Source organism: Carex rostrata, chromosome 18, assembly GCF_964058835.1.
Source record: "Carex rostrata chromosome 18, lpCarRost1.2, whole genome shotgun sequence".
Lineage (NCBI taxonomy): Eukaryota > Viridiplantae > Streptophyta > Magnoliopsida > Poales > Cyperaceae > Carex > Carex rostrata.
In genome coordinates, this window is record NC_135935.1 from 5775570 (window position 1) to 5793357 (window position 17788).

The following is a 17788-nucleotide window of genomic DNA, read 5'->3' on the forward strand; positions in this document are numbered from 1 at the left end:
CGCACGAGGCGGTTGTCTCGGAGTTTTATCGAATTATGGAATTTTAACTTGTAAATTAAATTAGTTAGATAATTTTTGATGAAATTAAATCGGTTTTTAAATTAAAATAGTCGTTATTTGCGTTTAAGTAGAGGTTTGAGTCATTCTATAACGGATGCGATCATACCAGCACTAAAGCACCGGATCCCATCGGAACTCCGCAGTTAAGCGTGCTTGGGCAGGAGTAGTACTAGGATGGGTGACCTCCTGGGAAGTCCCTGTGTTGCATTCCTTTTTATTTTATTTTATTTTATTTTTTGTTGCCGCGCGTCGCACCCGCAAATGGCGTAATTCTGTATATGAGCGCACGAGGCGGTTGTCTCGGAGTTTTATCGAATTATGGAATTTTAACTTGTAAATTAAATTAAATTAAATTAAATTAGTTAGATAATTTTTGATGAAATTAAATCGGTTTTTAAATTAAAATAGTCGTTATTTGCGTTTAAGTAGAGGTTTGAGTCATTCTATAACGGATGCGATCATACCAGCACTAAAGCACCGGATCCCATCGGAACTCCGCAGTTAAGCGTGCTTGGGCAGGAGTAGTACTAGGATGGGTGACCTCCTGGGAAGTCCCTGTGTTGCATTCCTTTTTATTTTATTTTTTGTTGCCGCGCGTCGCACCCGCAAATGGCGTAATTCTGTATATGAGCGCACGAGGCGGTTGTCTCGGAGTTTTATCGAATTATGGAATTTTAACTTGTAAATTAAATTAAATTAAATTAAATTAGTTAGATAATTTTTGATGAAATTAAATCGGTTTTTAAATTAAAATAGTCGTTATTTGCGTTTAAGTAGAGGTTTGAGTCATTTTATAACGGATGCGATCATACCAGCACTAAAGCACTGGATCCCATCGGAACTCCGCAGTTAAGCGTGCTTGGGCAGGAGTAGTACTAGGATGGGTGACCTCCTGGGAAGTCCCTGTGTTGCATTCCTTTTTATTTTATTTTATTTTATTTTTTGTTGCCGCGCGTCGCACCCGCAAATGGCGTAATTCTGTATATGAGCGCACGAGGCGGTTGTCTCGGAGTTTTATCGAATTATGGAATTTTAACTTGTAAATTAAATTAAATTAAATTAAATTAGTTAGATAATTTTTGATGAAATTAAATCGGTTTTTAAATTAAAATAGTCGTTATTTGCGTTTAAGTAGAGGTTTGAGTCATTCTATAACGGATGCGATCATACCAGCACTAAAGCACCGGATCCCATCGGAACTCCGCAGTTAAGCGTGCTTGGGCAGGAGTAGTGCTAGGATGGGTGACCTCCTGGGAAGTCCCTGTGTTGCATTCCTTTTTATTTTATTTTATTTTATTTTTTGTTGCTGCGCGTCGCACCCGCAAATGGCGTAATTCTGTATATGAGCGCACGAGGCGGTTGTCTCGGAGTTTTATCGAATTATGGAATTTTAACTTGTAAATTAAATTAAATTAAATTAAATTAGTTAGATAATTTTTGATGAAATTAAATCGGTTTTTAAATTAAAATAGTCGTTATTTGCGTTTAAGTAGAGGTTTGAGTCATTCTATAACGGATGCGATCATACCAGCACTAAAGCACCGGATCCCATCGGAAATCCGCAGTTAAGCGTGCTTGGGCAGGAGTAGTACTAGGATGGGTGACCTCCTGGGAAGTCCCTGTGTTGCATTCCTTTTTATTTTATTTTATTTTATTTTTTGTTGCCGCGCGTCGCACCCGCAAATGGCGTAATTCTGTATATGAGCGCACGAGGCGGTTGTCTCGGAGTTTTATCGAATTATGGAATTTTAACTTGTAAATTAAATTAAATTAAATTAAATTAGTTAGATAATTTTTGATGAAATTAAATCGGTTTTTAAATTAAAATAGTCGTTATTTGCGTTTAAGTAGAGGTTTGAGTCATTCTATAACGGATGCGATCATACCAGCACTAAAGCACCGGATCCCATCGGAACTCCGCAGTTAAGCATGCTTGGGCAGGAGTAGTACTAGGATGGGTGACCTCCTGGGAAGTCCCTGTGTTGCATTCCTTTTTATTTTATTTTATTTTATTTTTTGTTGCCGCGCGTCGCACCCGCAAATGGCGTAATTCTGTATATGAGCGCACGAGGCGGTTGTCTCGGAGTTTTATCGAATTATGGAATTTTAACTTGTAAATTAAATTAGTTAGATAATTTTTGATGAAATTAAATCGGTTTTTAAATTAAAATAGTCGTTATTTGCGTTTAAGTAGAGGTTTGAGTCATTCTATAACGGATGCGATCATACCAGCACTAAAGCACCGGATCCCATCGGAACTCCGCAGTTAAGCGTGCTTGGGCAGGAGTAGTACTAGGATGGGTGACCTCCTGGGAAGTCCCTGTGTTGCATTCCTTTTTATTTTATTTTATTTTATTTTTTGTTGCCGCGCGTCGCACCCGCAAATGGCGTAATTCTGTATATGAGCGCACGAGGCGGTTGTCTCGGAGTTTTATCGAATTATGGAATTTTAACTTGTAAATTAAATTAAATTAAATTAAATTAGTTAGATAATTTTTGATGAAATTAAATCGGTTTTTAAATTAAAATAGTCGTTATTTGCGTTTAAGTAGAGGTTTGGGTCATTCTATAACGGATGCGATCATACCAGCACTAAAGCACCGGATCCCATCGGAACTCCGCAGTTAAGCGTGCTTGGGCAGGAGTAGTACTAGGATGGGTGACCTCCTGGGAAGTCCCTGTGTTGCATTCCTTTTTATTTTATTTTATTTTATTTTTTGTTGCCGCGCGTCGCACCCGCAAATGGCGTAATTCTGTATATGAGCGCACGAGGCGGTTGTCTCGGAGTTTTATCGAATTATGGAATTTTAACTTGTAAATTAAATTAAATTAAATTAAATTAGTTAGATAATTTTTGATGAAATTAAATCGGTTTTTAAATTAAAATAGTCGTTATTTGCGTTTAAGTAGAGGTTTGAGTCATTCTATAACGGATGCGATCATACCAGCACTAAAGCACCGGATCCCATCGGAACTCCGCAGTTAAGCGTGCTTGGGCAGGAGTAGTACTAGGATGGGTGACCTCCTGGGAAGTCCCTGTGTTGCATTCCTTTTTATTTTATTTTATTTTATTTTTTGTTGCCGCGCGTCGCACCCGCAAATGGCGTAATTCTGTATATGAGCGCACGAGGCGGTTGTCTCGGAGTTTTATCGAATTATGGAATTTTAACTTGTAAATTAAATTAGTTAGATAATTTTTGATGAAATTAAATCGGTTTTTAAATTAAAATAGTCGTTATTTGCGTTTAAGTAGAGGTTTGAGTCATTCTATAACGGATGCGATCATACCAGCACTAAAGCACCGGATCCCATCGGAACTCCGCAGTTAAGCGTGCTTGGGCAGGAGTAGTACTAGGATGGGTGACCTCCTGGGAAGTCCCTGTGTTGCATTCCTTTTTATTTTATTTTATTTTATTTTTTGTTGCCGCGCGTCGCACCCGCAAATGGCGTAATTCTGTATATGAGCGCACGAGGCGGTTGTCTCGGAGTTTTATCGAATTATGGAATTTTAACTTGTAAATTAAATTAAATTAAATTAAATTAGTTAGATAATTTTTGATGAAATTAAATCGGTTTTTAAATTAAAATAGTCGTTATTTGCGTTTAAGTAGAGTTTTGAGTCATTCTATAACGGATGCGATCATACCAGCACTAAAGCACCGGATCCCATCGGAAATCCGCAGTTAAGCGTGCTTGGGCAGGAGTAGTACTAGGATGGGTGACCTCCTGGGAAGTCCCTGTGTTGCATTCCTTTTTATTTTATTTTATTTTATTTTTTGTTGCCGCGCGTCGCACCCGCAAATGGCGTAATTCTGTATATGAGCGCACGAGGCGGTTGTCTCGGAGTTTTATCGAATTATGGAATTTTAACTTGTAAATTAAATTAAATTAAATTAAATTAGTTAGATAATTTTTGATGAAATTAAATCGGTTTTTAAATTAAAATAGTCGTTATTTGCGTTTAAGTAGAGGTTTGAGTCATTCTATAACGGATGCGATCATACCAGCACTAAAGCACCGGATCCCATCGGAACTCCGCAGTTAAGCGTGCTTGGGCAGGAGTAGTACTAGGATGGGTGACCTCCTGGGAAGTCCCTGTGTTGCATTCCTTTTTATTTTATTTTATTTTATTTTTTGTTGCCGCGCGTCGCACCCGCAAATGGCGTAATTCTGTATATGAGCGCACGAGGCGGTTGTCTCGGAGTTTTATCGAATTATGGAATTTTAACTTGTAAATTAAATTAGTTAGATAATTTTTGATGAAATTAAATCGGTTTTTAAATTAAAATAGTCGTTATTTGCGTTTAAGTAGAGGTTTGAGTCATTCTATAACGGATGCGATCATACCAGCACTAAAGCACCGGATCCCATCGGAACTCCGCAGTTAAGCGTGCTTGGGCAGGAGTAGTACTAGGATGGGTGACCTCCTGGGAAGTCCCTGTGTTGCATTCCTTTTTATTTTATTTTATTTTATTTTTTGTTGCCGCGCGTCGCACCCGCAAATGGCGTAATTCTGTATATGAGCGCACGAGGCGGTTGTCTCGGAGTTTTATCGAATTATGGAATTTTAACTTGTAAATTAAATTAAATTAAATTAAATTAGTTAGATAATTTTTGATGAAATTAAATCGGTTTTTAAATTAAAATAGTCGTTATTTGCGTTTAAGTAGAAGTTTGAGTCATTCTATAACGGATGCGATCATACCAGCACTAAAGCACCGGATCCCATCGGAACTCCGCAGTTAAGCGTGCTTGGGCAGGAGTAGTACTAGGATGGGTGACCTCCTGGGAAGTCCATGTGTTGCATTCCTTTTTATTTTATTTTATTTTATTTTTTGTTGCCGCGCGTCGCACCCGCAAATGGCGTAATTCTGTATATGAGCGCACGAGGCGGTTGTCTCGGAGTTTTATCGAATTATGGAATTTTAACTTGTAAATTAAATTAGTTAGATAATTTTTGATGAAATTAAATCGGTTTTTAAATTAAAATAGTCGTTATTTGCGTTTAAGTAGAGGTTTGAGTCATTCTATAACGGATGCGATCATACCAGCACTAAAGCACCGGATCCCATCGGAACTCCGCAGTTAAGCGTGCTTGGGCAGGAGTAGTACTAGGATGGGTGACCTCCTGGGAAGTCCCTGTGTTGCATTCCTTTTTATTTTATTTTATTTTATTTTTTGTTGCCGCGCGTCGCACCCGCAAATGGCGTAATTCTGTATATGAGCGCACGAGGCGGTTGTCTCGGAGTTTTATCGAATTATGGAATTTTAACTTGTAAATTAAATTAAATTAAATTAAATTAGTTAGATAATTTTTGATGAAATTAAATCGGTTTTTAAATTAAAATAGTCGTTATTTGCGTTTAAGTAGAGGTTTGGGTCATTCTATAACGGATGCGATCATACCAGCACTAAAGCACCGGATCCCATCGGAACTCCGCAGTTAAGCGTGCTTGGGCAGGAGTAGTACTAGGATGGGTGACCTCCTGGGAAGTCCCTGTGTTGCATTCCTTTTTATTTTATTTTATTTTATTTTTTGTTGCCGCGCGTCGCACCCGCAAATGGCGTAATTCTGTATATGAGCGCACGAGGCGGTTGTCTCGGAGTTTTATCGAATTATGGAATTTTAACTTGTAAATTAAATTAAATTAAATTAAATTAGTTAGATAATTTTTGATGAAATTAAATCGGTTTTTAAATTAAAATAGTCGTTATTTGCGTTTAAGTAGAGGTTTGAGTCATTCTATAACGGATGCGATCATACCAGCACTAAAGCACCGGATCCCATCGGAACTCCGCAGTTAAGCGTGCTTGGGCAGGAGTAGTACTAGGATGGGTGACCTCCTGGGAAGTCCCTGTGTTGCATTCCTTTTTATTTTATTTTATTTTATTTTTTGTTGCCGCGCGTCGCACCCGCAAATGGCGTAATTCTGTATATGAGCGCACGAGGCGGTTGTCTCGGAGTTTTATCGAATTATGGAATTTTAACTTGTAAATTAAATTAAATTAAATTAAATTAGTTAGATAATTTTTGATGAAATTAAATCGGTTTTTAAATTAAAATAGTCGTTATTTGCGTTTAAGTAGAGGTTTGAGTCATTCTATAACGGATGCGATCATACCAGCACTAAAGCACCGGATCCCATCGGAACTCCGCAGTTAAGCGTGCTTGGGCAGGAGTAGTACTAGGATGGGTGACCTCCTGGGAAGTCCCTGTGTTGCATTCCTTTTTATTTTATTTTATTTTATTTTTTGTTGCCGCGCGTCGCACCCGCAAATGGCGTAATTCTGTATATGAGCGCACGAGGCGGTTGTCTCGGAGTTTTATCGAATTATGGAATTTTAACTTGTAAATTAAATTAGTTAGATAATTTTTGATGAAATTAAATCGGTTTTTAAATTAAAATAGTCGTTATTTGCGTTTAAGTAGAGGTTTGAGTCATTCTATAACGGATGCGATCATACCAGCACTAAAGCACCGGATCCCATCGGAACTCCGCAGTTAAGCGTGCTTGGGCAGGAGTAGTACTAGGATGGGTGACCTCCTGGGAAGTCCCTGTGTTGCATTCCTTTTTATTTTATTTTATTTTATTTTTTGTTGCCGCGCGTCGCACCCGCAAATGGCGTAATTCTGTATATGAGCGCCCGAGGCGGTTGTCTCGGAGTTTTATCGAATTATGGAATTTTAACTTGTAAATTAAATTAAATTAAATTAAATTAGTTAGATAATTTTTGATGAAATTAAATCGGTTTTTAAATTAAAATAGTCGTTATTTGCGTTTAAGTAGAGGTTTGAGTCATTCTATAAAGGATGCGATCATACCAGCACTAAAGCACCGGATCCCATCGGAACTCCGCAGTTAAGCGTGCTTGGGCAGGAGTAGTACTAGGATGGGTGACCTCCTGGGAAGTCCCTTTGTTGCATTCCTTTTTATTTTATTTTATTTTATTTTTTGTTGCCGCGCGTCGCACCCGCAAATGGCGTAATTCTGTATATGAGCGCACGAGGCGGTTGTCTCGGAGTTTTATCGAATTATGGAATTTTAACTTGTAAATTAAATTAAATTAAATTAAATTAGTTAGATAATTTTTGATGAAATTAAATCGGTTTTTAAATTAAAATAGTCGTTATTTGCGTTTAAGTAGAGGTTTGAGTCATTCTATAACGGATGCGATCATACCAGCACTAAAGCACCGGATCCCATCGGAACTCCGCAGTTAAGCGTGCTTGGGCAGGAGTAGTACTAGGATGGGTGACCTCCTGGGAAGTCCCTGTGTTGCATTCCTTTTTATTTTATTTTATTTTATTTTTTGTTGCCGCGCGTCGCACCCGCAAATGGCGTAATTATGTATATGAGCGCACGAGGCGGTTGTCTCGGAGTTTTATCGAATTATGGAATTTTAACTTGTAAATTAAATTAAATTAAATTAAATTAGTTAGATAATTTTTGATGAAATTAAATCGGTTTTTAAATTAAAATAGTCGTTATTTGCGTTTAAGTAGAGGTTTGAGTCATTCTATAACGGATGCGATCATACCAGCACTAAAGCACCGGATCCCATCGGAACTCCGCAGTTAAGCGTGCTTGGGCAGGAGTAGTACTAGGATGGGTGACCTCCTGGGAAGTCCCTGTGTTGCATTCCTTTTTATTTTATTTTATTTTATTTTTTGTTGCCGCGCGTCGCACCCGCAAATGGCGTAATTCTGTATATGAGCGCACGAGGCGGTTGTCTCGGAGTTTTATCGAATTATGGAATTTTAACTTGTAAATTAAATTAAATTAAATTAAATTAGTTAGATAATTTTTGATGAAATTAAATCGGTTTTTAAATTAAAATAGTCGTTATTTGCGTTTAAGTAGAGGTTTGAGTCATTCTATAACGGATGCGATCATACCAGCACTAAAGCACCGGATCCCATCGGAACTCCGCAGTTAAGCGTGCTTGGGCAGGAGTAGTACTAGGATGGGTGACCTCCTGGGAAGTCCCTGTGTTGCATTCCTTTTTATTTTATTTTATTTTATTTTTTGTTGCCGCGCGTCGCACCCGCAAATGGCGTAATTCTGTATATGAGCGCACGAGGCGGTTGTCTCGGAGTTTTATCGAATTATGGAATTTTAACTTGTAAATTAAATTAAATTAAATTAAATTAGTTAGATAATTTTTGATGAAATTAAATCGGTTTTTAAATTAAAATAGTCGTTATTTGCGTTTAAGTAGAAGTTTGAGTCATTCTATAACGGATGCGATCATACCAGCACTAAAGCACCGGATCCCATCGGAACTCCGCAGTTAAGCGTGCTTGGGCAGGAGTAGTACTAGGATGGGTGACCTCCTGGGAAGTCCATGTGTTGCATTCCTTTTTATTTTATTTTATTTTATTTTTTGTTGCCGCGCGTCGCACCCGCAAATGGCGTAATTCTGTATATGAGCGCACGAGGCGGTTGTCTCGGAGTTTTATCGAATTATGGAATTTTAACTTGTAAATTAAATTAGTTAGATAATTTTTGATGAAATTAAATCGGTTTTTAAATTAAAATAGTCGTTATTTGCGTTTAAGTAGAGGTTTGAGTCATTCTATAACGGATGCGATCATACCAGCACTAAAGCATCGGATCCCATCGGAACTCCGCAGTTAAGCGTGCTTGGGCAGGAGTAGTACTAGGATGGGTGACCTCCTGGGAAGTCCCTGTGTTGCATTCCTTTTTATTTTATTTTATTTTATTTTTTGTTGCCGCGCGTCGCACCCGCAAATGGCGTAATTCTGTATATGAGCGCACGAGGCGGTTGTCTCGGAGTTTTATCGAATTATGGAATTTTAACTTGTAAATTAAATTAAATTAAATTAAATTAGTTAGATAATTTTTGATGAAATTAAATCGGTTTTTAAATTAAAATAGTCGTTATTTGCGTTTAAGTAGAGGTTTGGGTCATTCTATAACGGATGCGATCATACCAGCACTAAAGCACCGGATCCCATCGGAACTCCGCAGTTAAGCGTGCTTGGGCAGGAGTAGTACTAGGATGGGTGACCTCCTGGGAAGTCCCTGTGTTGCATTCCTTTTTATTTTATTTTATTTTATTTTTTGTTGCCGCGCGTCGCACCCGCAAATGGCGTAATTCTGTATATGAGCGCACGAGGCGGTTGTCTCGGAGTTTTATCGAATTATGGAATTTTAACTTGTAAATTAAATTAAATTAAATTAAATTAGTTAGATAATTTTTGATGAAATTAAATCGGTTTTTAAATTAAAATAGTCGTTATTTGCGTTTAAGTAGAGGTTTGAGTCATTCTATAACGGATGCGATCATACCAGCACTAAAGCACCGGATCCCATCGGAACTCCGCAGTTAAGCGTGCTTGGGCAGGAGTAGTACTAGGATGGGTGACCTCCTGGGAAGTCCCTGTGTTGCATTCCTTTTTATTTTATTTTATTTTATTTTTTGTTGCCGCGCGTCGCACCCGCAAATGGCGTAATTCTGTATATGAGCGCACGAGGCGGTTGTCTCGGAGTTTTATCGAATTATGGAATTTTAACTTGTAAATTAAATTAAATTAAATTAAATTAGTTAGATAATTTTTGATGAAATTAAATCGGTTTTTAAATTAAAATAGTCGTTATTTGCGTTTAAGTAGAGGTTTGAGTCATTCTATAACGGATGCGATCATACCAGCACTAAAGCACCGGATCCCATCGGAACTCCGCAGTTAAGCGTGCTTGGGCAGGAGTAGTACTAGGATGGGTGACCTCCTGGGAAGTCCCTGTGTTGCATTCCTTTTTATTTTATTTTATTTTATTTTTTGTTGCCGCGCGTCGCACCCGCAAATGGCGTAATTCTGTATATGAGCGCACGAGGCGGTTGTCTCGGAGTTTTATCGAATTATGGAATTTTAACTTGTAAATTAAATTAGTTAGATAATTTTTGATGAAATTAAATCGGTTTTTAAATTAAAATAGTCGTTATTTGCGTTTAAGTAGAGGTTTGAGTCATTCTATAACGGATGCGATCATACCAGCACTAAAGCACCGGATCCCATCGGAACTCCGCAGTTAAGCGTGCTTGGGCAGGAGTAGTACTAGGATGGGTGACCTCCTGGGAAGTCCCTGTGTTGCATTCCTTTTTATTTTATTTTATTTTATTTTTTGTTGCCGCGCGTCGCACCCGCAAATGGCGTAATTCTGTATATGAGCGCCCGAGGCGGTTGTCTCGGAGTTTTATCGAATTATGGAATTTTAACTTGTAAATTAAATTAAATTAAATTAAATTAGTTAGATAATTTTTGATGAAATTAAATCGGTTTTTAAATTAAAATAGTCGTTATTTGCGTTTAAGTAGAGGTTTGAGTCATTCTATAAAGGATGCGATCATACCAGCACTAAAGCACCGGATCCCATCGGAACTCCGCAGTTAAGCGTGCTTGGGCAGGAGTAGTACTAGGATGGGTGACCTCCTGGGAAGTCCCTTTGTTGCATTCCTTTTTATTTTATTTTATTTTATTTTTTGTTGCCGCGCGTCGCACCCGCAAATGGCGTAATTCTGTATATGAGCGCACGAGGCGGTTGTCTCGGAGTTTTATCGAATTATGGAATTTTAACTTGTAAATTAAATTAAATTAAATTAAATTAGTTAGATAATTTTTGATGAAATTAAATCGGTTTTTAAATTAAAATAGTCGTTATTTGCGTTTAAGTAGAGGTTTGAGTCATTCTATAACGGATGCGATCATACCAGCACTAAAGCACCGGATCCCATCGGAACTCCGCAGTTAAGCGTGCTTGGGCAGGAGTAGTACTAGGATGGGTGACCTCCTGGGAAGTCCCTGTGTTGCATTCCTTTTTATTTTATTTTATTTTATTTTTTGTTGCCGCGCGTCGCACCCGCAAATGGCGTAATTATGTATATGAGCGCACGAGGCGGTTGTCTCGGAGTTTTATCGAATTATGGAATTTTAACTTGTAAATTAAATTAAATTAAATTAAATTAGTTAGATAATTTTTGATGAAATTAAATCGGTTTTTAAATTAAAATAGTCGTTATTTGCGTTTAAGTAGAGGTTTGAGTCATTCTATAACGGATGCGATCATACCAGCACTAAAGCACCGGATCCCATCGGAACTCCGCAGTTAAGCGTGCTTGGGCAGGAGTAGTACTAGGATGGGTGACCTCCTGGGAAGTCCCTGTGTTGCATTCCTTTTTATTTTATTTTATTTTATTTTTTGTTGCCGCGCGTCGCACCCGCAAATGGCGTAATTCTGTATATGAGCGCACGAGGCGGTTGTCTCGGAGTTTTATCGAATTATGGAATTTTAACTTGTAAATTAAATTAAATTAAATTAAATTAGTTAGATAATTTTTGATGAAATTAAATCGGTTTTTAAATTAAAATAGTCGTTATTTGCGTTTAAGTAGAGGTTTGAGTCATTCTATAACGGATGCGATCATACCAGCACTAAAGCACCGGATCCCATCGGAACTCCGCAGTTAAGCGTGCTTGGGCAGGAGTAGTACTAGGATGGGTGACCTCCTGGGAAGTCCCTGTGTTGCATTCCTTTTTATTTTATTTTATTTTATTTTTTGTTGCCGCGCGTCGCACCCGCAAATGGCGTAATTCTGTATATGAGCGCACGAGGCGGTTGTCTCGGAGTTTTATCGAATTATGGAATTTTAACTTGTAAATTAAATTAAATTAAATTAAATTAAATTAGTTAGATAATTTTTGATGAAATTAAATCGGTTTTTAAATTAAAATAGTCGTTATTTGCGTTTAAGTAGAGGTTTGAGTCATTCTATAACGGATGCGATCATACCAGCACTAAAGCACCGGATCCCATCGGAACTCCGCAGTTAAGCGTGCTTGGGCAGGAGTAGTACTAGGATGGGTGACCTCCTGGGAAGTCCCTGTGTTGCATTCCTTTTTATTTTATTTTATTTTATTTTTTGTTGCCGCGCGTCGCACCCGCAAATGGCGTAATTCTGTATATGAGCGCACGAGGCGGTTGTCTCGGAGTTTTATCGAATTATGGAATTTTAACTTGTAAATTAAATTAGTTAGATAATTTTGGATGAAATTAAATCGGTTTTTAAATTAAAATAGTCGTTATTTGCGTTTAAGTAGAGGTTTGAGTCATTCTATAACGGATGCGATCATACCAGCACTAAAGCACCGGATCCCATCGGAACTCCGCAGTTAAGCGTGCTTGGGCAGGAGTAGTACTAGGATGGGTGACCTCCTGGGAAATCCCTGTGTTGCATTCCTTTTTATTTTATTTTATTTTATTTTTTGTTGCCGCGCGTCGCACCCGCAAATGGCGTAATTCTGTATATGAGCGCACGAGGCGGTTGTCTCGGAGTTTTATCGAATTATGGAATTTTAACTTGTAAATTAAATTAAATTAAATTAAATTAGTTAGATAATTTTTGATGAAATTAAATCGGTTTTTAAATTAAAATAGTCGTTATTTGCGTTTAAGTAGAGGTTTGAGTCATTCTATAACGGATGCGATCATACCAGCACTAAAGCACCGGATCCCATCGGAACTCCGCAGTTAAGCGTGCTTGGGCAGGAGTAGTACTAGGATGGGTGACCTCCTGGGAAGTCCCTTTGTTGCATTCCTTTTTATTTTATTTTATTTTATTTTTTGTTGCCGCGCGTCGCACCCGCAAATGGCGTAATTCTGTATATGAGCGCACGAGGCGGTTGTCTCGGAGTTTTATCGAATTATGGAATTTTAACTTGTAAATTAAATTAGTTAGATAATTTTTGATGAAATTAAATCGGTTTTTAAATTAAAATAGTCGTTATTTGCGTTTAAGTAGAGGTTTGAGTCATTCTATAACGGATGCGATCATACCAGCACTAAAGCACCGGATCCCATCGGAACTCCGCAGTTAAGCGTGCTTGGGCAGGAGTAGTACTAGGATGGGTGACCTCCTGGGAAGTCCCTGTGTTGCATTCCTTTTTATTTTATTTTATTTTATTTTTTGTTGCCGCGCGTCGCACCCGCAAATGGCGTAATTCTGTATATGAGCGCACGAGGCGGTTGTCTCGGAGTTTTATCGAATTATGGAATTTTAACTTGTAAATTAAATTAAATTAAATTAAATTAGTTAGATAATTTTTGATGAAATTAAATCGGTTTTTAAATTAAAATAGTCGTTATTTGCGTTTAAGTAGAGGTTTGAGTCATTCTATAACGGATGCGATCATACCAGCACTAAAGCACCGGATCCCATCGGAACTCCGCAGTTAAGCGTGCTTGGGCAGGAGTAGTACTAGGATGGGTGACCTCCTGGGAAGTCCCTGTGTTGCATTCCTTTTTATTTTATTTTATTTTATTTTTTGTTGCCGCGCGTCGCACCCGCAAATGGCGTAATTCTGTATATGAGCGCACGAGGCGGTTGTCTCGGAGTTTTATCGAATTATGGAATTTTAACTTGTAAATTAAATTAAATTAAATTAAATTAAATTAGTTAGATAATTTTTGATGAAATTAAATCGGTTTTTAAATTAAAATAGTCGTTATTTGCGTTTAAGTAGAGGTTTGAGTCATTCTATAACGGATGCGATCATACCAGCACTAAAGCACCGGATCCCATCGGAACTCCGCAGTTAAGCGTGCTTGGGCAGGAGTAGTACTAGGATGGGTGACCTCCTGGGAAGTCCCTGTGTTGCATTCCTTTTTATTTTATTTTATTTTATTTTTTGTTGCCGCGCGTCGCACCCGCAAATGGCGTAATTCTGTATATGAGCGCACGAGGCGGTTGTCTCGGAGTTTTATCGAATTATGGAATTTTAACTTGTAAATTAAATTAGTTAGATAATTTTGGATGAAATTAAATCGGTTTTTAAATTAAAATAGTCGTTATTTGCGTTTAAGTAGAGGTTTGAGTCATTCTATAACGGATGCGATCATACCAGCACTAAAGCACCGGATCCCATCGGAACTCCGCAGTTAAGCGTGCTTGGGCAGGAGTAGTACTAGGATGGGTGACCTCCTGGGAAATCCCTGTGTTGCATTCCTTTTTATTTTATTTTATTTTATTTTTTGTTGCCGCGCGTCGCACCCGCAAATGGCGTAATTCTGTATATGAGCGCACGAGGCGGTTGTCTCGGAGTTTTATCGAATTATGGAATTTTAACTTGTAAATTAAATTAAATTAAATTAAATTAGTTAGATAATTTTTGATGAAATTAAATCGGTTTTTAAATTAAAATAGTCGTTATTTGCGTTTAAGTAGAGGTTTGAGTCATTCTATAACGGATGCGATCATACCAGCACTAAAGCACCGGATCCCATCGGAACTCCGCAGTTAAGCGTGCTTGGGCAGGAGTAGTACTAGGATGGGTGACCTCCTGGGAAGTCCCTTTGTTGCATTCCTTTTTATTTTATTTTATTTTATTTTTTGTTGCCGCGCGTCGCACCCGCAAATGGCGTAATTCTGTATATGAGCGCACGAGGCGGTTGTCTCGGAGTTTTATCGAATTATGGAATTTTAACTTGTAAATTAAATTAAATTAAATTAAATTAGTTAGATAATTTTTGATGAAATTAAATCGGTTTTTAAATTAAAATAGTCGTTATTTGCGTTTAAGTAGAGGTTTGAGTCATTCTATAACGGATGCGATCATACCAGCACTAAAGCACCGGATCCCATCGGAACTCCGCAGTTAAGCGTGCTTGGGCAGGAGTAGTACTAGGATGGGTGACCTCCTGGGAAGTCCCTGTGTTGCATTCCTTTTTATTTTATTTTATTTTATTTTTTGTTGCCGCGCGTCGCACCCGCAAATGGCGTAATTCTGTATATGAGCGCACGAGGCGGTTGTCTCGGAGTTTTATCGAATTATGGAATTTTAACTTGTAAATTAAATTAGTTAGATAATTTTTGATGAAATTAAATCGGTTTTTAAATTAAAATAGTCGTTATTTGCGTTTAAGTAGAGGTTTGAGTCATTCTATAACGGATGCGATCATACCAGCACTAAAGCACCGGATCCCATCGGAACTCCGCAGTTAAGCGTGCTTGGGCAGGAGTAGTACTAGGATGGGTGACCTCCTGGGAAGTCCCTGTGTTGCATTCCTTTTTATTTTATTTTATTTTATTTTTTGTTGCCGCGCGTCGCACCCGCAAATGGCGTAATTCTGTATATGAGCGCACGAGGCGGTTGTCTCGGAGTTTTATCGAATTATGGAATTTTAACTTGTAAATTAAATTAAATTAAATTAAATTAGTTAGATAATTTTTGATGAAATTAAATCGGTTTTTAAATTAAAATAGTCGTTATTTGCGTTTAAGTAGAGGTTTGAGTCATTCTATAACGGATGCGATCATACCAGCACTAAAGCACCGGATCCCATCGGAACTCCGCAGTTAAGCGTGCTTGGGCAGGAGTAGTACTAGGATGGGTGACCTCCTGGGAAGTCCCTGTGTTGCATTCCTTTTTATTTTATTTTATTTTATTTTTTGTTGCCGCGCGTCGCACCCGCAAATGGCGTAATTCTGTATATGAGCGCACGAGGCGGTTGTCTCGGAGTTTTATCGAATTATGGAATTTTAACTTGTAAATTAAATTAAATTAAATTAAATTAGTTAGATAATTTTTGATGAAATTAAATCGGTTTTTAAATTAAAATAGTCGTTATTTGCGTTTAAGTAGAGGTTTGAGTCATTCTATAACGGATGTGATCATACCAGCACTAAAGCACCGGATCCCATCGGAACTCCGCAGTTAAGCGTGCTTGGGCAGGAGTAGTACTAGGATGGGTGACCTCCTGGGAAGTCCCTGTGTTGCATTCCTTTTTATTTTATTTTATTTTATTTTTTGTTGCCGCGCGTCGCACCCGCAAATGGCGTAATTCTGTATATGAGCGCACGAGGCGGTTGTCTCGGAGTTTTATCGAATTATGGAATTTTAACTTGTAAATTAAATTAAATTAAATTAAATTAGTTAGATAATTTTTGATGAAATTAAATCGGTTTTTAAATTAAAATAGTCGTTATTTGCGTTTAAGTAGAGGTTTGAGTCATTCTATAACGGATGCGATCATACCAGCACTAAAGCACCGGATCCCATCGGAACTCCGCAGTTAAGCGTGCTTGGGCAGGAGTAGTACTAGGATGGGTGACCTCCTGGGAAGTCCCTGTGTTGCATTCCTTTTTATTTTATTTTATTTTATTTTTTGTTGCCGCGCGTCGCACCCGCAAATGGCGTAATTCTGTATATGAGCGCACGAGGCGGTTGTCTCGGAGTTTTATCGAATTATGGAATTTTAACTTGTAAATTAAATTAGTTAGATAATTTTTGATGAAATTAAATCGGTTTTTAAATTAAAATAGTCGTTATTTGCGTTTAAGTAGAGGTTTGAGTCATTCTATAACGGATGCGATCATACCAGCACTAAAGCACCGGATCCCATCGGATCTCGGCAGTTAAGCGTGCTTGGGCAGGAGTAGTACTAGGATGGGTGACCTCCTGGGAAGTCCCTGTGTTGCATTCCTTTTTATTTTATTTTATTTTATTTTTTGTTGCCGCGCGTCGCACCCGCAAATGGCGTAATTCTGTATATGAGCGCACGAGGCGGTTGTCTCGGAGTTTTATCGAATTATGGAATTTTAACTTGTAAATTAAATTAAATTAAATTAAATTAGTTAGATAATTTTTGATGAAATTAAATCGGTTTTTAAATTAAAATAGTCGTTATTTGCGTTTAAGTAGAGGTTTGAGTCATTCTATAACGGATGCGATCATACCAGCACTAAAGCACCGGATCCCATCGGAACTCCGCAGTTAAGCGTGCTTGGGCAGGAGTAGTACTAGGATGGGTGACCTCCTGGGAAGTCCCTGTGTTGCATTCCTTTTTATTTTATTTTATTTTATTTTTTGTTGCCGCGCGTCGCACCCGCAAATGGCGTAATTCTGTATATGAGCGCACGAGGCGGTTGTCTCGGAGTTTTATCGAATTATGGAATTTTAACTTGTAAATTAAATTAAATTAAATTAAATTAGTTAGATAATTTTTGATGAAATTAAATCGGTTTTTAAATTAAAATAGTCGTTATTTGCGTTTAAGTAGAGGTTTGAGTCATTCTATAACGGATGCGATCATACCAGCACTAAAGCACCGGATCCCATCGGAACTCCGCAGTTAAGCGTGCTTGGGCAGGAGTAGTACTAGGATGGGTGACCTCCTGGGAAGTCCCTGTGTTGCATTCCTTTTTATTTTATTTTATTTTATTTTTTGTTGCCGCGCGTCGCACCCGCAAATGGCGTAATTCTGTATATGAGCGCACGAGGCGGTTGTCTCGGAGTTTTATCGAATTATGGAATTTTAACTTGTAAATTAAATTAAATTAAATTAAATTAGTTAGATAATTTTTGATGAAATTAAATCGGTTTTTAAATTAAAATAGTCGTTATTTGCGTTTAAGTAGAGGTTTGAGTCATTCTATAACGGATGTGATCATACCAGCACTAAAGCACCGGATCCCATCGGAACTCCGCAGTTAAGCGTGCTTGGGCAGGAGTAGTACTAGGATGGGTGACCTCCTGGGAAGTCCCTGTGTTGCATTCCTTTTTATTTTATTTTATTTTATTTTTTGTTGCCGCGCGTCGCACCCGCAAATGGCGTAATTCTGTATATGAGCGCACGAGGCGGTTGTCTCGGAGTTTTATCGAATTATGGAATTTTAACTTGTAAATTAAATTAAATTAAATTAAATTAGTTAG

At 38.0% G+C, this 17788-nt stretch overlaps 50 non-coding genes across 50 annotated transcripts; all 50 read left to right on the plus strand.

The window, feature by feature from the left end:
- Nucleotides 1–152: 152 nt before the first annotated feature.
- LOC144570838 (5S ribosomal RNA) lies at nt 153–271 on the plus strand. Its single transcript, XR_013517060.1, has one exon. It is a non-coding gene; the product is annotated as a 5S ribosomal RNA (ribosomal RNA).
- A 239-nt stretch (nt 272–510) lies between these two features.
- Nucleotides 511–629, plus strand: LOC144570839 (5S ribosomal RNA). The gene has a single exon (XR_013517061.1). It is a non-coding gene; the product is annotated as a 5S ribosomal RNA (ribosomal RNA).
- A 229-nt stretch (nt 630–858) lies between these two features.
- LOC144570468 (5S ribosomal RNA) lies at nt 859–977 on the plus strand. The gene has a single exon (XR_013516732.1). It is a non-coding gene; the product is annotated as a 5S ribosomal RNA (ribosomal RNA).
- Nucleotides 978–1216: 239 nt separating this feature from the next.
- LOC144570659 (5S ribosomal RNA) lies at nt 1217–1335 on the plus strand. The gene has a single exon (XR_013516918.1). It is a non-coding gene; the product is annotated as a 5S ribosomal RNA (ribosomal RNA).
- Nucleotides 1336–1574: 239 nt separating this feature from the next.
- LOC144570649 (5S ribosomal RNA) lies at nt 1575–1693 on the plus strand. Its single transcript, XR_013516908.1, has one exon. It is a non-coding gene; the product is annotated as a 5S ribosomal RNA (ribosomal RNA).
- A 239-nt stretch (nt 1694–1932) lies between these two features.
- LOC144570600 (5S ribosomal RNA) lies at nt 1933–2051 on the plus strand. Its single transcript, XR_013516860.1, has one exon. It is a non-coding gene; the product is annotated as a 5S ribosomal RNA (ribosomal RNA).
- A 224-nt stretch (nt 2052–2275) lies between these two features.
- Nucleotides 2276–2394, plus strand: LOC144570840 (5S ribosomal RNA). The gene has a single exon (XR_013517062.1). It is a non-coding gene; the product is annotated as a 5S ribosomal RNA (ribosomal RNA).
- Nucleotides 2395–2633: 239 nt separating this feature from the next.
- LOC144570841 (5S ribosomal RNA) lies at nt 2634–2752 on the plus strand. Its single transcript, XR_013517063.1, has one exon. It is a non-coding gene; the product is annotated as a 5S ribosomal RNA (ribosomal RNA).
- Nucleotides 2753–2991: 239 nt separating this feature from the next.
- LOC144570843 (5S ribosomal RNA) lies at nt 2992–3110 on the plus strand. The gene has a single exon (XR_013517065.1). It is a non-coding gene; the product is annotated as a 5S ribosomal RNA (ribosomal RNA).
- A 224-nt stretch (nt 3111–3334) lies between these two features.
- On the plus strand, nt 3335–3453 carry LOC144570844 (5S ribosomal RNA). The gene has a single exon (XR_013517066.1). It is a non-coding gene; the product is annotated as a 5S ribosomal RNA (ribosomal RNA).
- A 239-nt stretch (nt 3454–3692) lies between these two features.
- Nucleotides 3693–3811, plus strand: LOC144570650 (5S ribosomal RNA). Its single transcript, XR_013516909.1, has one exon. It is a non-coding gene; the product is annotated as a 5S ribosomal RNA (ribosomal RNA).
- A 239-nt stretch (nt 3812–4050) lies between these two features.
- Nucleotides 4051–4169, plus strand: LOC144570845 (5S ribosomal RNA). The gene has a single exon (XR_013517067.1). It is a non-coding gene; the product is annotated as a 5S ribosomal RNA (ribosomal RNA).
- A 224-nt stretch (nt 4170–4393) lies between these two features.
- LOC144570846 (5S ribosomal RNA) lies at nt 4394–4512 on the plus strand. The gene has a single exon (XR_013517068.1). It is a non-coding gene; the product is annotated as a 5S ribosomal RNA (ribosomal RNA).
- Nucleotides 4513–4751: 239 nt separating this feature from the next.
- On the plus strand, nt 4752–4870 carry LOC144570954 (5S ribosomal RNA). The gene has a single exon (XR_013517174.1). It is a non-coding gene; the product is annotated as a 5S ribosomal RNA (ribosomal RNA).
- Nucleotides 4871–5094: 224 nt separating this feature from the next.
- Nucleotides 5095–5213, plus strand: LOC144570847 (5S ribosomal RNA). The gene has a single exon (XR_013517069.1). It is a non-coding gene; the product is annotated as a 5S ribosomal RNA (ribosomal RNA).
- A 239-nt stretch (nt 5214–5452) lies between these two features.
- LOC144570849 (5S ribosomal RNA) lies at nt 5453–5571 on the plus strand. Its single transcript, XR_013517070.1, has one exon. It is a non-coding gene; the product is annotated as a 5S ribosomal RNA (ribosomal RNA).
- A 239-nt stretch (nt 5572–5810) lies between these two features.
- On the plus strand, nt 5811–5929 carry LOC144570850 (5S ribosomal RNA). Its single transcript, XR_013517071.1, has one exon. It is a non-coding gene; the product is annotated as a 5S ribosomal RNA (ribosomal RNA).
- A 239-nt stretch (nt 5930–6168) lies between these two features.
- LOC144570851 (5S ribosomal RNA) lies at nt 6169–6287 on the plus strand. The gene has a single exon (XR_013517072.1). It is a non-coding gene; the product is annotated as a 5S ribosomal RNA (ribosomal RNA).
- Nucleotides 6288–6511: 224 nt separating this feature from the next.
- Nucleotides 6512–6630, plus strand: LOC144570852 (5S ribosomal RNA). Its single transcript, XR_013517073.1, has one exon. It is a non-coding gene; the product is annotated as a 5S ribosomal RNA (ribosomal RNA).
- Nucleotides 6631–6869: 239 nt separating this feature from the next.
- On the plus strand, nt 6870–6988 carry LOC144570689 (5S ribosomal RNA). Its single transcript, XR_013516946.1, has one exon. It is a non-coding gene; the product is annotated as a 5S ribosomal RNA (ribosomal RNA).
- Nucleotides 6989–7227: 239 nt separating this feature from the next.
- LOC144570853 (5S ribosomal RNA) lies at nt 7228–7346 on the plus strand. The gene has a single exon (XR_013517074.1). It is a non-coding gene; the product is annotated as a 5S ribosomal RNA (ribosomal RNA).
- Nucleotides 7347–7585: 239 nt separating this feature from the next.
- On the plus strand, nt 7586–7704 carry LOC144570856 (5S ribosomal RNA). Its single transcript, XR_013517076.1, has one exon. It is a non-coding gene; the product is annotated as a 5S ribosomal RNA (ribosomal RNA).
- Nucleotides 7705–7943: 239 nt separating this feature from the next.
- Nucleotides 7944–8062, plus strand: LOC144570857 (5S ribosomal RNA). The gene has a single exon (XR_013517077.1). It is a non-coding gene; the product is annotated as a 5S ribosomal RNA (ribosomal RNA).
- Nucleotides 8063–8301: 239 nt separating this feature from the next.
- LOC144571073 (5S ribosomal RNA) lies at nt 8302–8420 on the plus strand. The gene has a single exon (XR_013517289.1). It is a non-coding gene; the product is annotated as a 5S ribosomal RNA (ribosomal RNA).
- A 224-nt stretch (nt 8421–8644) lies between these two features.
- On the plus strand, nt 8645–8763 carry LOC144570590 (5S ribosomal RNA). The gene has a single exon (XR_013516851.1). It is a non-coding gene; the product is annotated as a 5S ribosomal RNA (ribosomal RNA).
- A 239-nt stretch (nt 8764–9002) lies between these two features.
- LOC144570858 (5S ribosomal RNA) lies at nt 9003–9121 on the plus strand. Its single transcript, XR_013517078.1, has one exon. It is a non-coding gene; the product is annotated as a 5S ribosomal RNA (ribosomal RNA).
- A 239-nt stretch (nt 9122–9360) lies between these two features.
- On the plus strand, nt 9361–9479 carry LOC144570859 (5S ribosomal RNA). The gene has a single exon (XR_013517079.1). It is a non-coding gene; the product is annotated as a 5S ribosomal RNA (ribosomal RNA).
- Nucleotides 9480–9718: 239 nt separating this feature from the next.
- On the plus strand, nt 9719–9837 carry LOC144570860 (5S ribosomal RNA). Its single transcript, XR_013517080.1, has one exon. It is a non-coding gene; the product is annotated as a 5S ribosomal RNA (ribosomal RNA).
- A 224-nt stretch (nt 9838–10061) lies between these two features.
- On the plus strand, nt 10062–10180 carry LOC144570861 (5S ribosomal RNA). The gene has a single exon (XR_013517081.1). It is a non-coding gene; the product is annotated as a 5S ribosomal RNA (ribosomal RNA).
- A 239-nt stretch (nt 10181–10419) lies between these two features.
- Nucleotides 10420–10538, plus strand: LOC144570691 (5S ribosomal RNA). The gene has a single exon (XR_013516948.1). It is a non-coding gene; the product is annotated as a 5S ribosomal RNA (ribosomal RNA).
- Nucleotides 10539–10777: 239 nt separating this feature from the next.
- On the plus strand, nt 10778–10896 carry LOC144570862 (5S ribosomal RNA). The gene has a single exon (XR_013517082.1). It is a non-coding gene; the product is annotated as a 5S ribosomal RNA (ribosomal RNA).
- Nucleotides 10897–11135: 239 nt separating this feature from the next.
- Nucleotides 11136–11254, plus strand: LOC144570863 (5S ribosomal RNA). Its single transcript, XR_013517083.1, has one exon. It is a non-coding gene; the product is annotated as a 5S ribosomal RNA (ribosomal RNA).
- A 239-nt stretch (nt 11255–11493) lies between these two features.
- Nucleotides 11494–11612, plus strand: LOC144570864 (5S ribosomal RNA). The gene has a single exon (XR_013517084.1). It is a non-coding gene; the product is annotated as a 5S ribosomal RNA (ribosomal RNA).
- Nucleotides 11613–11856: 244 nt separating this feature from the next.
- Nucleotides 11857–11975, plus strand: LOC144570865 (5S ribosomal RNA). Its single transcript, XR_013517085.1, has one exon. It is a non-coding gene; the product is annotated as a 5S ribosomal RNA (ribosomal RNA).
- A 224-nt stretch (nt 11976–12199) lies between these two features.
- Nucleotides 12200–12318, plus strand: LOC144570405 (5S ribosomal RNA). Its single transcript, XR_013516672.1, has one exon. It is a non-coding gene; the product is annotated as a 5S ribosomal RNA (ribosomal RNA).
- Nucleotides 12319–12557: 239 nt separating this feature from the next.
- On the plus strand, nt 12558–12676 carry LOC144570692 (5S ribosomal RNA). Its single transcript, XR_013516949.1, has one exon. It is a non-coding gene; the product is annotated as a 5S ribosomal RNA (ribosomal RNA).
- A 224-nt stretch (nt 12677–12900) lies between these two features.
- LOC144570867 (5S ribosomal RNA) lies at nt 12901–13019 on the plus strand. Its single transcript, XR_013517087.1, has one exon. It is a non-coding gene; the product is annotated as a 5S ribosomal RNA (ribosomal RNA).
- Nucleotides 13020–13258: 239 nt separating this feature from the next.
- On the plus strand, nt 13259–13377 carry LOC144570868 (5S ribosomal RNA). The gene has a single exon (XR_013517088.1). It is a non-coding gene; the product is annotated as a 5S ribosomal RNA (ribosomal RNA).
- Nucleotides 13378–13621: 244 nt separating this feature from the next.
- LOC144570869 (5S ribosomal RNA) lies at nt 13622–13740 on the plus strand. The gene has a single exon (XR_013517089.1). It is a non-coding gene; the product is annotated as a 5S ribosomal RNA (ribosomal RNA).
- Nucleotides 13741–13964: 224 nt separating this feature from the next.
- Nucleotides 13965–14083, plus strand: LOC144570406 (5S ribosomal RNA). Its single transcript, XR_013516673.1, has one exon. It is a non-coding gene; the product is annotated as a 5S ribosomal RNA (ribosomal RNA).
- A 239-nt stretch (nt 14084–14322) lies between these two features.
- On the plus strand, nt 14323–14441 carry LOC144570694 (5S ribosomal RNA). Its single transcript, XR_013516950.1, has one exon. It is a non-coding gene; the product is annotated as a 5S ribosomal RNA (ribosomal RNA).
- A 239-nt stretch (nt 14442–14680) lies between these two features.
- LOC144570871 (5S ribosomal RNA) lies at nt 14681–14799 on the plus strand. The gene has a single exon (XR_013517090.1). It is a non-coding gene; the product is annotated as a 5S ribosomal RNA (ribosomal RNA).
- Nucleotides 14800–15023: 224 nt separating this feature from the next.
- On the plus strand, nt 15024–15142 carry LOC144570872 (5S ribosomal RNA). The gene has a single exon (XR_013517091.1). It is a non-coding gene; the product is annotated as a 5S ribosomal RNA (ribosomal RNA).
- Nucleotides 15143–15381: 239 nt separating this feature from the next.
- On the plus strand, nt 15382–15500 carry LOC144570873 (5S ribosomal RNA). The gene has a single exon (XR_013517092.1). It is a non-coding gene; the product is annotated as a 5S ribosomal RNA (ribosomal RNA).
- Nucleotides 15501–15739: 239 nt separating this feature from the next.
- On the plus strand, nt 15740–15858 carry LOC144570420 (5S ribosomal RNA). The gene has a single exon (XR_013516686.1). It is a non-coding gene; the product is annotated as a 5S ribosomal RNA (ribosomal RNA).
- A 239-nt stretch (nt 15859–16097) lies between these two features.
- Nucleotides 16098–16216, plus strand: LOC144570874 (5S ribosomal RNA). Its single transcript, XR_013517093.1, has one exon. It is a non-coding gene; the product is annotated as a 5S ribosomal RNA (ribosomal RNA).
- A 224-nt stretch (nt 16217–16440) lies between these two features.
- Nucleotides 16441–16559, plus strand: LOC144570733 (5S ribosomal RNA). The gene has a single exon (XR_013516987.1). It is a non-coding gene; the product is annotated as a 5S ribosomal RNA (ribosomal RNA).
- A 239-nt stretch (nt 16560–16798) lies between these two features.
- LOC144570875 (5S ribosomal RNA) lies at nt 16799–16917 on the plus strand. The gene has a single exon (XR_013517094.1). It is a non-coding gene; the product is annotated as a 5S ribosomal RNA (ribosomal RNA).
- A 239-nt stretch (nt 16918–17156) lies between these two features.
- Nucleotides 17157–17275, plus strand: LOC144570876 (5S ribosomal RNA). The gene has a single exon (XR_013517095.1). It is a non-coding gene; the product is annotated as a 5S ribosomal RNA (ribosomal RNA).
- A 239-nt stretch (nt 17276–17514) lies between these two features.
- Nucleotides 17515–17633, plus strand: LOC144570421 (5S ribosomal RNA). The gene has a single exon (XR_013516687.1). It is a non-coding gene; the product is annotated as a 5S ribosomal RNA (ribosomal RNA).
- Nucleotides 17634–17788: the final 155 nt, after the last annotated feature.